This window comes from Urtica dioica, chromosome 6, assembly GCF_054948205.1.
Source record: "Urtica dioica subsp. dioica isolate 48M chromosome 6, U.dioica_male_clone48M_v1_H2, whole genome shotgun sequence".
Lineage (NCBI taxonomy): Eukaryota > Viridiplantae > Streptophyta > Magnoliopsida > Rosales > Urticaceae > Urtica > Urtica dioica.
The window spans coordinates 16806849-16820848 of NC_142761.1; positions in this window are offsets into that span (position 1 = coordinate 16806849).

Here is a 14000-nt window from a genome sequence, read left to right on the forward strand (position 1 = left end):
GAAGGTAAAGTTGTGTTTCTGGTACTGTATAAGGATGATATATTACTCATTGGTAAAGATGTGGGTAAGTTATCTGAGGTTAAGGTCTGGCTGGCAAACCAATTCGATATGAAGGATCTAGATGAAGCCGCGTACATTCTGGGAATCCAAATCTTTCGAGATAGGAAAAACCGGACCCTGTCGCTCTCTCAAGCATCTTATATTGATAAGGTGATGGATCGATTCTTGATGCAAGACTCCAAGAAGGGCCAAACACCCTTTAGGCATGGAGTCTCACTCTCTAAGGATCAGTCTCCCAAGAATGCACAAGAGATTGAAGACATGAGGAAGATTCCTAACGTCTCTGCCGTAGGAAGCCTCATGTATGCTATGCTTTGCACTAGACCTGACATCTGTTTCGCCGTTGGCGTAGTTAGACGTTTCCAATCCAAACCTAGACCCGAGCACTGGATTGCTGTTAAGCATGTTCTTAAGTATCTTCGAAGAACTAGGAACTTGATGCTTACATACTCAGGTACTGACCTGACTATGACGGGATATACTGACTCCGATTTTCAAGCAGACAAGGATTCCAGGAAATCCACTTCGCGATCTGTGTTCATCCTTAATGGTGGAGCTGTCGTGTGGAGGAGTATTAAGCAATCCTGCATTGCTGACTCCACAATGGGAGCGGAATATGTGGCTGCTTGTGAAGCATCCAAATAGGCTGTATGGCTTAGAAAATTCCTTAAGTATTTGGAAGTTGTTCCAAACGTCGACGAGCCCATGACCCTTTATTGTGATAATAGTGGGGTTGTCGCTAACTCAAAGGAACCTGGAAGTCATAAGCACTCTAAACATATTAAGAGGAAATACCATTTGATTCGAGAGATCGTGCAGCGAGGAGACGTGGAAGTGAAGAAGATCTCAACGATGGACAACCTAGCAGATCCATTCATAAATCGAGAGGGATTAGGCATGAAGGACTACACACATCTTCTTTGAGTCAAGTGGTAGTTTGTTGTCAATGGTGCCCACAAGAAGAGTTGTAATCCTTATATTCTACATTTGATGTAATAAAGTCTCATGAAGACTCTTGCTTGTAATTGCTTATTCATTAATAAAAGTTGAAAACATTCATTCATTCTTCCTTGTCTGTTTGAAGCTTTATGATAAAACATTAGTCTTTATTCCATAAACAAACTAAACAACTTACGAAGAGACAAATGTAGATTTGCATGAACAAACTCTTCGTAGTTTGCTTAAAACGATATATTCGCAATCTAAGGGTCAAAGGACTATTGACCTCAGTATGATTGTTAGAAGAATCTATGATGTCTGGTTATGAGGCATTGAGAGTTGGAGACTCTATAGTTCTTCTAGGTATTTTCTGAAGGTACTGAATTGACCAGTGCACTTCTAGAGACAAGATAAGAACAAACCATTTAACCTCTTATGTCTCGAAGTTACTACGTATGAATTGCATCGTGCTTACCTTAATCCTGAAATGAGACATGCCATTTCACACCTTACGTATTATCATTTGAGAAAGTCAGAGTTCGGACTCACTATGTGATTTCGAACAAGGCCTATTGGTGAAGTACTAAGTTGTGAGAATGTCATGAGTAACTTTGTGAAGTTCTCATAGCTATGGAATTCATGTACAAGATTGCTGAAATGCAATGTATATCACCTCATGCTTTGTTCCTTGGAGTGTGAATAAATGAACTGGTCAGTGTCCAAATTGAGTCTTGACTCTTTTGGATGAAACAATGTGACTTTTTAGCTCCTCGTCAATACATTGTTTCTAACTTATTCACAAGAGACAAGGGAGTTGAGGAAATAACAGCTAGAAGGGTAATATGGTAATTTTATAAATCCCGACTAGCTGATGATATTCATGAAGGGTAAACACTGATAATATTCTGTGGATCCACTCATTACAATTAGGTTGAATTCTTGTGGAGTCATTTGAACCGAGAGATTTTCAGTGTCAACTCTTTAGTGGAGTCAGTTGACATTAAGCTAAACTTGGAAAAGGTTTGTGAACTTTTGAGTCCAAGTATTTAGCTCAATCTTTGTTCATTTAGATCCATGAGGTCACTGTCACGAATCACATCGAGTACGAATAGTTAAACTAGAAGCTAAGTCAAAACAAGAACGAAAATTGTCAAAAGGGTATTTTTGTCTTTTGAGACATTAGATGAAATGAATGTCAATAAATTTTTTGACAAGGTCATTTGCTGACTGAATAACACTCGGCCATGACTTGATCATTGGGCCTTGTGAATTAATTTCATTTCATAAGAATTTTATTGAAAATTCTTAATGGGCCTTTCTCATGTTGTCATGAACAAATGAAGAAGCTTCTAGAAGCTCCTTCTAGAGACATGTTGGGCGCCCAAATACCCAAGAGAAAGAGAGAATATTTTGTGCATAAATGTATCAAGATACTTGCCAAAAGAAAAAGAGGAAACAAATTTCCTCTGTGAGGAAACAAGTATTTCGGCCAAGACAAGTCAAAGGGGAAGCAAGAATAAAAGGGGAAACAAATCCAAGGTGTCATGAAGGCACATGTTGGCCGTGTGACTTGGATAGAAATGGGAAATAAAGGTTGCTCATGATAGCTTGGAAAATAAGAGGAAACTACTTCTTTCCAAGGCCAACCCTTCTCCTATAAATAAGACTCTCATTCCCCTCATTTTTATTCATTCCACATAAGTTAGAGATTGAGAGCTTCTCTCTCTAGACCTTGTGGTGGCCGACTTCTCCTCTCTCTCTCTCTCTAGTCAATTTCGTTTTATTGTTTTGGCACCTAGGTCCTCATTTGACCTAGTGGTTAGCTCTGCGACTTCAAGACTCGTTCTTAAGTCGTAGTTTTTAAAAGTGCCCACTCACTAATTCCTTTTCTCTCGAGTGATTTAGTGATAGAAACTTTCGTGGTTGCTCGAGTTGCCGAGGAAGGAAGAGAGACGTGCTGCGAGGGGAGACGAACGTTGCAACCTTTTTCCAAAAGCTTCTCAACGTTCAATCGTCTAAAAAGGTTAGTAAACTTCTATGCTCATAATATTTTTATTTATATGTACTTGCTCTTTGTCTAGGTTAGTAAAAACTGTTTTACTTGTGAAAGAAAATTTTTAAAATTCCGCCGCTTAACGAAGCGTTAAACTTTTTCTTAAACCCTAGATCAATTCCAACAAGTTAGGCGTCCAAAACTTGCACATCCACTGTGACTCGCAGTTGATTGTGAACCAGGTTAAGGGCGACTACGCAGCCAAAGAGCCGAACGTGGTCGCATATTTGTCAAAGACCCAGAAGAATCTAGAGGCCTTGTCGTGGTTCAAGATAGTCCAAGTTCCCCGAGAGGCGAACATTGACGCCGATGCCCTGGCGCGCCTTGCGTCCGGGATAGACGAAGAAGGAGAAGGCAGCATCCCAATAGAAGTACTAACTCGACCCTACGTCTCGAGAGGTGACGTAGGGGTGGTTGACGATACTCCACCTCCCTCATGGATGACACCACTCGTGGAGTACCTTAGGCGAAGGGTCGTCCCCAAAGACAAAGAAGAGGCTAGAAAGCTGAGAAGCTTGGCACCAAAATACACGATGAGGGGAGAAAAGTTGTTCAAGAGAGGCTACTCCATGCCCCTTCTCCGTTGCTTGACTGAAGTTGAGGCGAAAAAAGCGCTCCGCGAGGTGCACGAAGGGGTGTGCGGAAACCATGCCGCCGGATTATCTTTGGCCTTGAAGCTTCCAAGGCTCGAGTACTTTTGGCCTACCTTGAAAAAGGATTCCCATGAATGGGCCAAAATTTGTGACAAATGCCAAAGGTTTGCCCACGTCCCGCACCAAGTGTCGGCCCCGTTGTGCCCGATCATTGTACCTCGGCCCTTCGCGAAGTGGGGAATCGACCTCATCGGTGGGCTACCCACGGCCCCAAGGCAGTACAAGCACGCGATCGTGGCCATCGATTACTTCACGAAATGGGTAGAGGCTGAGCCTCTAGCAAAGATCACTGAGGCGAACACGATGAGTTTCATCTGGAAAAACATCGTCTCCCGCTTCGGGATCCCCGCATCGATTGTGACCGACAACGGAAAGCAATTCGATAATGCGCACCTCCGAGACGTATGTGAACAACTGGGCATCAGCAAGACTTTCTCTTCTCCCCGTCATCCTCAAGCCAACGGTCAAGTCGAGGCAGTCAACAAAATGATCAAAGAGAACCTGAAGAAGAAGCTGGAAGAGAGAAAGGGGGCCGAAGAGCTTCCCACGGTCCTATGGGCATACCGGACCACCCCTCGGAACGCGACCGACGAGACCTCTTTCGCGCTTGCATTCGGCATCGAGGCCGTGGTACCCGTCGAGACCAAGCTGCCGACCTTTCGCATCGAAGAATACAAAGAAGCCGCCAACGACAAAGCGGCCAGGCTCGAGCTGGACCTCATAGATGAGAAGAGGGCGGACGCACTCACCCGCCTTGCTGCACAAAAGAGGAAGGTCGAGAAGTACTACAATTCAAAGGTCAAGCTGGGGAAATTCGCCGACAGAAGCCTCGTCTTTAGAAGGGTGTTCCAAAACACCAAGGTTCAGGGATCGGGAGTCCTGGGCCCCACCTGGGAAGGCCCATATCGCGTACGCCAAGCCATAGACAATGGCACGTACGAGCTCGAGAACCTAGAAGGGCTCGTGTTCACTCACCCATGGAACGCGGAACATCTACAGCAATATTACCAATAAGAGGCCCGCTCCCGATTTCCCTATGTTTTGTTGTTTTCATCTTATTTCCGGTTATAACAAAAGACAATTTCAAGTTTCAAATAAGGCCAATGGCCTGGGAATGTAATTTTAACTACTTTGACATGATAATCGGATTACATTTCACTTCAAAACCTTTATCCTATAGTATTATAATTTCTAGTCTCCTCTACGAGTACACAAGAAACTCGGGGGGCTAAAGAGGCCAACAGGTACACATTTCTCGTGCGACGCCCTCGCACGACTCGACACTTCGCGTACCGAGAGGTAGCGAAATGTCAACAAGTCGGATCCACGCACCAAACCTCCTACCCTACACACCCCTCGTGCGACGCCCTCGCACGACTCAACACTTCGCGCACCGAGAGGTAGCGAAATGGCAACGAATCGGATCCGCGCACCAGACCTCCAACCCTGCACATCTTTCGCGCGATGCTCTCGCACGATTCCATGCCTTGCATACCAACACGTAGCTGGGCGTCGATCGATCACGTCCGCGCACTGGACCGTTGATCTTGGCAGCCGAAACCTAAAACGCGATGCGCGTACCGATAGGTATCACACTCGCTGGGAACTACGCTCGCCTCAAGCCCATTCTGGCGCAGAACACGCACGCCGACAGGTAGCGTACATGCCGGAAGGTGGGCGCGATAGCCACTCAGCTCGCACACGCCGATAGGCAGCGAGTCACTAAGGAACGGAAAACAGTCGCATCCGCCCGACGAAACTGGTCTAGCCAGCGTCCGCGTAAAACCTCGCCGCCAGGTGCGGCGCTAAGCCGTGCAAATCGGTTACGCTAGATATAGTAAGCCGAGTTCGTAAGACACGCACTAATCGGATTGCGCAAATCGGTTACGCTAAGCATAGTAAATCGAGAAAATAAGACGCATGGTAAATCGGAAAAAGCTTTAACCAAAGCAGGCGATGTCGCATAAACAACCCAATGGAAAAGAAAACATTACGAATGTCGAACGAAAGAAATCATAACAGGTATCCAAAAGGAAAACAAAGCAAGCGCTAGACAAGTGCGCAAGAAACCAAAGTCAAGCCGACAACTCGGAACCAAAATCGATCTACTCTTCGTTGTTCTCCGGGAGAGGGGCACCCGACCCGTCGGTGGTCTCCCCGTCGAGCAGGCGGTTCGTCGATTGGGCAGCCTTCGCGGGAACATGGGGATGCGAGTCCTCCACCTGTGGCGCGTCATCCAGAGAAGGAAACATGGCGTGGAAGAAGGAAAAGATGGTCCCGCGAGACGCGTTCTCCTTCGCGGTCGCATCTTGAACCCGTATGGCGGCCGAGTAACGATCCTCTTCCAACGCGAGGTCCCAATCATCCTCTAGGTCCTTCCTAGATCACACGGCGTCGTCCTTCTCCTCGATGAGGGTCTGCATCTCCACCAACAGAGAATCCCTCTCCCTTTCCGCCTTGACGCGGGAAATCTCGCTCGCCGATAGTCGAGCGTGGACGATCTTTAGTTCTTCGTCTCGGCCTGAAAGCGCCGATTGAAGATTCTTTGTCTCCCCCAAGAAGGTGTCCGCCGCCTGCTCCGCCTTCTCCTGAGACACCTGCTCAGCCACGCGCAGTGATTTCTCGGCCGCTAGTTCCTCGCGGGATCGTGTCAATTCCTCCTCGAGCGCCTGAAACTCTCGGGCAGTCCGAACCCCTCCATGTCCTTCTTCATAATCTGCATCCGCCGCAGCAGGTCTCGGAGAATGCAGTAGCCTCGTTCTTGATGCGCGAGCATCTGCGAAATAGGGCAATGTATGTACAATCTAAACAATTATAATGGCTGCATGTAAGCCAGGCATGCGAATCGTACCTTTCGAGCGTCACTGATTCCGTTCTGGAAGTACTCGCGGTCGCTCATCGACAGCAGACCCTTGAAGCTCGCAGGGAGGTCTCGAGAATCCCCTAAGAACACTGGCCTCTCAGCTCCGCCGCATCTACTAGAAGCATCGAATCCATGCCGTCAGGCGCCCCCGACGTATGAGCACGCTTATGGCCGGAGGGTGAACCGAGGGAGATCGATGATGACGGTCGCTTGTTCGAGGAGATCGCCTCGTTCCTCGCCTGCACCAGAGATTCCCCGCGGCGAGCCTCAACACGAGAACGAGCCGCAGCGACAGCTTTCAGCAGTAGGGGCCGCCCTCGGCACCCACGCACGCGAACGATCCCGAGCCATAGTATCTGTTGAAAAGGACGACAATCGGTTAGAGCATAGCGGTAAACGTAAACAGATGAGTACTATAATAGCATAAAAGACACATATGTGGTTAGTACCCCCCGGATCGAGGAGGGGAGCAGAGGAGCCTCTCTCCTCGAAGTCGGGGCCCTCCGTGACCTCCGCGATAAGGACGGGGTGTCGCGGCGCATCGTCGCTAGGGATGAACCACCCGGTCACCGCCATCAAGTCCGGGGACTCGAAGAGCGATCCCTGCCGCCTCAAATCCGAGACCGCCCTGATCACCGCATCGAGCTCAGAGCCCTCGACATCGCCTACAGGTGAGAAGTCGGCTGCGGCGTATTCAGACACCCACACCCAAGGGTATATGTGCTTCGAAGTGACCTTGGTAATGATGGCGAGACGTTTACGGTGTGCTACTAAGTAGGAACCCGGCTTCCCGGGTACCCCGCGGACCACCATGAGGTCTTGAATGTCGTCCTCGGTAACAACCCTCTTCTTTGCTCGATAGAGCATCATGTGGCATGCCGCAACCACCCGGTAAAACAAAGGAGACATCTGCGAAGCAGGTACCCCCAATCGAACCAACAAATCCTGAATCACCGGTGGGAAGGGCAGTCTCATTCCCCCGCGAAGGCTTATTTCGTGAATCGCGGCGCACCCCTTTCGCGGACGAGTCTGGAGATCGTCGGGTAGTGGCCTCAGGATCGACACCGACTCCGGGATACAGTAGCGCTTCCTCAAGCTCATGAAATTGTTGTCAATGGTGACCAGAAGAAAAATTGTAGCCTTTATTTTATACATTTGATGTAATAAAGTCTCACGAAGACTCTTGCTTGTAATTTATGATTCATTAATAAAAAGTTGAAACGTTCATTCATTCTTCTTTGTCTGTTTGAAGCTTTATGATAAAACTTAGTCTTTAGTCCATAAACAAACTTAGCAACTTACGAAGAGACAAATGTAGATTTACATGAACAAAGTCTTCGTAGTTTGCTTAAAACGATATATTCGCAATCTAAGGGTCAAAGGACTATTGACCTCAGTACGATTGTTAGGAGAATCTATGATGTCTGGTTATGGGGCATTGAGAGTTGGAGACTCTATAGTTCTTCTAGGTATCTTTTGAAGGTACTGAATTGACCAGTGCACTTCTAGAGACAAAATAAGAACAAACCATTAAACCTCTTATGTCTCGAAGTCACTACGTATGAATTGCATCGTGCTTACCTTAATCCTGAAATGAGACATGCCATTTCATAGCTTACGTATTCTCATTTGAGAAAGTCAGAGTTCGGACTCACTATGTGATTCTGAACAGGGCCTATTGGTGAAGTACTAAGTCGTGAGAATGTCATGAGTAACTTTGTGAAGTTCTCATAGATTTGGAATTCATGTACAAGATTGCTGAAATGCAATGTATATTGTTACCGGTCCGTCCCGGCCCGGTACGGCAACGACAACATATGGCGGCTTCCCCGAGTCTTTCCCGGCGCACGACCACCTCAGAGTCGGCCCTCGTCGCCGTGGCCGAGTCAGAGGCGTCCATGGCCGGGTCAGAGGCGTCCATGGCCAAGTCAGGGCCGTCCATGGCTGGGTCAGAGCCGTCCATGGCCTCCATGGCCGAGTCAGAGCCGTCCATGGCCGAGTCAGAGCCGTCCATGGCCTCCATGGCCGAGTCAGAGCCGTCCATGGCCGAGTCAGAGCCGTCCATGGCCGAGTCAGAGCCGTCCATGGCCTCCATGGCCGAGTCAGAGCCGTCCATGGCCGAGTCAGAGCCGTCCATGGCCTCCATGGCCGAGTCAGAGCCGTCCATGGCCGAGTCAGAGCCGTCCATGGCCGAGTCAGAGCCGTCCATGGCCGGGTCAGAGCTGTCCATGGCCTCCATGGCCGAGTCAGAGGCAGCCCTCGGCCAAGGGGTTGTTCCTAACGCCCCTTGGTCGCCTATAAATACAGGGGTCTCTCTCCTTATCCAAGTAATCCATTCTTGAGTACTGAAACGCTGTCGAACTCGTACCTCGCTCGTTTCTCTCAAGTCTCGGCCTCTAAACACCTAAACCCTCTATATTCCACCTCAATCCTACTAATGTTGAGCGTCGGAGAGGAAATCAGAGGCACCCCCTCTGCTTTCCCTTTGTAGTTCACACCTCTTTTCTTATACTTTCAGGTGCCTGGACGAGATTAACACCACCAACAGCTAAGGGACGACTTGGGATATCAAGTCCGACACGCTCGAGCCGAAGTGAGACCACTTGGTCTGGCCTTGGGTCTAACCACTTTGGGCTCCTAAATCGTTGTCCGAAAAACAGCGACAACATTTTTTCGCTAGAAGGAGGGGACCACCGACCTTAGCACGCTCTCCCTTCCATTCCACACTTTCACCACTCATACAACTCTCGAGAGATGAGTCACCTACCCACCACCTCCGCGGGTACACGAGCGACGAGCTCGAGGTACGGTCTCCGACGCCTCGCACACCGTCTTGAAGGGCAACCTCGCGATAGCGAGAGCCAGCCCCAAGACCCGGTGAACGACCCCGAGGCTGAGCTCCGAGAGGACACGGCCCGGCGGCTTGCGGAGCTCCTTGACCGTCCCGGCGTTGACGGCTCACTCATCGCCAATCTCCTCGGCTACGACGTCGAGGATCGATCCGCTCAGGACGACTCCGACCCCGACTACGTGGGGGAGTCAAGGACCAATGAGGCAACTCCTAGCCTCGCTGAAACGCGGCCCGAGAGGGCCAATGGTGCGTTGGCCGATCCTTTGCACCCGGCGCGACGACAAGCTCGGTTTCAAGAGGTGGCCGGACACGGCCCCTCGCCGAGGAGAGAGCGACTCTGGTTGACGATGGGGCCGATAGCCGAAGCGCTAGCCGGACGGCCCGACCAAGGGCAACCTCGCCTCGCCACACACCGAGCGCGGACCTTAGAGAGCACCTGACGGCGCAAAGAAACTCTGGAGGGGAGGATCTCCGCCAAAGGCTCAACTCTCGGCGGGACACGCTACCCGCCGCAACTCTCGGCCGGCCTCAAGCCAATGTCGTGGACCAAGCGTCCAACGAACGCCAACCGGTGACCCCCGTGGCCCCGACAGTCGGCCCTGCCAACGGGCTTGATATGGTCACGATGATTCAGAGCCTCCAAAACCAAATCATCGAGATGAGGGACTCGGGGAGGCAGAGATCGTATGGAGGGATCGAGGAATCATACTCTCCCTTCGATGCACAAGTCCTCGCGCAGCCTTGCGTGGGGAACTTCAAATTACCGTCCACCCCTCCCTATGATGGACGGACCGATCCGAACTTCCACATCCAACACTACGAGACGTGGATGACTATGCAAGGGCAGCCGGACGCGACCCTATGCCAAGCCTTCAGCCTGACCCTCACAGGGTCGGGCTTTGAGTGGTTCCGAAGTCTGAGACCCGGGAGCATCCCGTCCTTCCGAGCCTTGCGAGAGGCTTTCCTTGCCCGCTTCGCCACGCTTGTGGCACAGAAGAAGTCGAAGACCCACCTCCTCTCCATTCGGCAAGGGAGAGACGAGACATTGAGACAATACCTCGCTCGCTTCACCGAGGAGTCTCACAAAGTCGAGGGTTTCGACTACAAGGAAGCCATCACGGCGATCACCGAGGGAGTTCGCACGAGCGACTTCCTCAAATCCATTGTTGGGCAAGTTCCGCGAGACATGGCGGAGCTGATGACGAGAGACCGTACGTACATGGGGATCGAGGACTATCTCGATGGCCGAGATGGTCGGAAATCAGGAGGACAGGTCGGTCGACGCCACGACGACTGTGATGGGGACCGTCCCGACCCTCGAAAGAGGAGGAATAAGGGAGGCCAGGCCCTAGACGGCCGCTCCCTCCCCGGGCCGAGACCGTCACACATCGATAGCTTCCGAAAGTTCTCGACGTTCACCCCCTTGAACACCCCGCCAAAGCAGATCCTAGCTCTGCATCGCGACAAGCTAGGGAGTCCGACTCCTCTCACGAAGGATCCCGCGAAGAGGGATCGAAACAAGTTCTGCGAGTATCAGCAAGATCACGGGCATCTGACATCCGAATGTTATCAGCTCAAGCGTCAGATCGAGGCCCTGATTCAGGATGGGAAGCTGAAAGAGTACGTCCTTAGAACGATCGGGACGGCCGCGGCGCACGGTGAGCACCCGCGGCAGGAAAGGAAGGGTCCGGCGACGGTGACTGTCACGGACCGGGCAGCGAATGAAGAACCGGAGAGCTCGCAGCTGCACATCGTGGGCTCGATCATGGGCGGCCCGGAGTTTGGGGACTCGTCCACGCAAAGGAAGAAGTACGTGCGCGAGGTTTCCCAAGGGAAAATTGCGCACTACATCAACCATACGTACGAGGCTCCCCCTCCGGCCCCGTTCGAGTCTATGTTCTTCACAGGCCAAGAGGCGGCGCGAGTTCTTCATCCACACAACGACGCGATAGTCGTCTCGGCCCCGGTCGCCAACAACCTCGTCCGGAGAATCCTAATCGACAATGGGAGCTCCGCCGACATAATCTTCAAATCGGCGCTGGACAGGATGAAGCTATCTGGGATGAGACCGACCCCGATCTCGACTCCGCTCTTCGGCTTCTCCGGGGAGAGGGTCATGACGGAGGGGACCATCGACCTCCCGGTGACATTCGGGACACCGGGGGGGCTCGAAGTCACCCACATCGTGTCGTTCCTGGTCGTGGACCAACCCTCCGCCTACAACGTCATAATCGGTCGCCCGACCCTCAATCGGTTGAAGGCCATTACATCCACTTACCACCTTATGGTGAAGTTCCCGACCGAGAAGGGAATCGCCGTGATATTGGGAGACCAGTCTATGGCGAGAATGTGCTACGTCCAAGGCGTGGACGGAAAAGGAAAAGGGAAGATGGTGAGCACTATTTTCCAGCTCGGAGACAAGCTCCCGTGCGGAAAGGAGGAGGGAGGCACCTTCGGAGAACTGGACCAGAGAGACGATGTCGAGCGTTGAAAGGTGGAGACACCGGACGACCTCGTTCCCGTCGTGTTGGACGACGCCAAGCCTGACCAAGTGGTCAAGGTAGGTGCCCAACTCCCGACCGAGATCCGCACCCAGCTCGCCACTTTCCTCCGCGAGTTCAAAGACGTCTTCGCGTGGACACACGCCGACATGCCGGGGATCGACCCCGAGATCATGGTTCACTGACTCAACGACGACAAGAGAGTAACTGAGCGCGCTCAAGCGCGACGGGCGTTCAGCGGTGAGAGGTACCAGGCCATTGGTGAAGAAGTTGACAAACTTCTCGCCGCCAACTTCATCAGGGAGGCGGAGCACCCGAAGTGGGTGTCCAATGTGGTGATGGTTAAGAAGCCAAACGGGAAGTGGCGGATCTGCATTGATTATAAAGATCTTAACAAAGCCTGCCCGAAAGATAGCTTCCCTCTCCCGAGGATTGAGCAACTCGTGGATGCCACGGCAGGCCACGAGTTGCTGAGTTTTATGGACGCCTACTCAGGCTACAACCAGATCCGCATGCACGAGCCGGATCAAATCAAGACCACCTTTGTTACGAACCGCGGACTCTATTGCTACAAGGTCATGCCCTTTGGCCTCAAAAACGCGGGTGCGACGTATCAAAGGTTGGTGAATCGAATGTTCGCCAATCAAATTGGCAAAACCATGGAGGTCTACGTGGATGATATGCTCGTCAAAAGCCTCAAGGCCCACGACCACGTTCGAGACCTTAGGGAGATGTTCACGATCCTGCGACGCTACAAGATGAAGCTCAACCCCAACAAGTGCGCTTTTAGGGTCGAGTCCGGAAAATTCTTGGGCTACATGGTTAGCCGTCGCGGGATCGAGGCTAACCCCGAGAAGATCAGGCCGATCTTAGAGATGAGGTCGCCACAAAAAGTAAAAGAAGTTCAGAGCTTGACGGGAAGGATCGCCGCCCTGACGCGATTCGTTTCCAAAGCCACCGATAGGTGCCAACCGTTTTTCAAGGCACTGAAGAAGACCGACGGGTTCGCATGGACGGGGGAGTGCGAGGAAGCATTCCGCGAAATGAAAGCCTATTTCACCTCCCCCCGTTCCTCGCAAAACCGAAGAATGGCGAAACCTTGTACATCTACCTCGCGGTTTCCGATAGGGCCGTGAGCGCGGTTCTCATACGCGAAGAAGACAAGGTGCAATGGCCGGTCTACTACGTCAGCAAGGCTCTCCTCGACGCTGAGACTCGATACCCGTAAATGGAGAGGTTGTCCCTCGCCCTCGTCATGAGAGCGAGAAAACTCCGACCCTACTTTCAGGCGCACCCCATTGTGGTCCGCACGGGACATCCCATCGAGAAGGCCCTCCAAAAAGGGACCTCCTCTCGAATGGCCATATGGTCCCAGGAGTTGGGCGAGTACGGGGTCGAGTTTCAACCGAGAACCGGCATCAAGGGCCAACCCCTCGCCGACTTCGTAGCCGAGTTCGCAAGCGTGCCTTCAGCTGACGAGAGGGACAAAGGTGATGAGGGCAGAGAAGACAAGGAGGACGACCACAACGAGTTGTCGAAGGAGAGGACCAACAACCCGATAGGGCCGGTCTGGGACTTGCACGTGGATGGCGTGTCAAACGCCCGGGGGGCTGGCGCCGGCGTTGTGCTCACAAATCCCGATAGGGAAAAACTGAGATACGCCCTACGGTTCGAGTTCAAAGCTTCCAACACTGAGGTAGAGTACGAGGCTCTGATCGTTGGCTTGGAGCTAGCGAACAAGCTAGGCGTCCAAAACCTGCGCATTAACTGCGACTCGCAGTTGATTGTGAACCAGGTTAAGGGCGACTACGCCGCAAAAGAGCCGAACATGGTCGCGTACTTGTCCATGGCCCAAAAGAACCTAGAGGCCCTGTCCTGGTTCGAGATCGTCCAAGTCCCTCGAGAGGCAAACGTCGACGCTGACACCCTTGCTCGCCTCGCGTCCGGAATAGACTAGGAGGGCGAAGGCAGCGTCCCGATCGAAGTGTTGACCCGACCCTACGTCTCGAGAGACGACGTAGGGGTTGTTGGCGAGACTCCACCTCCCTCATGGATGACTCCGCTCGTGGAATTCCTTAAG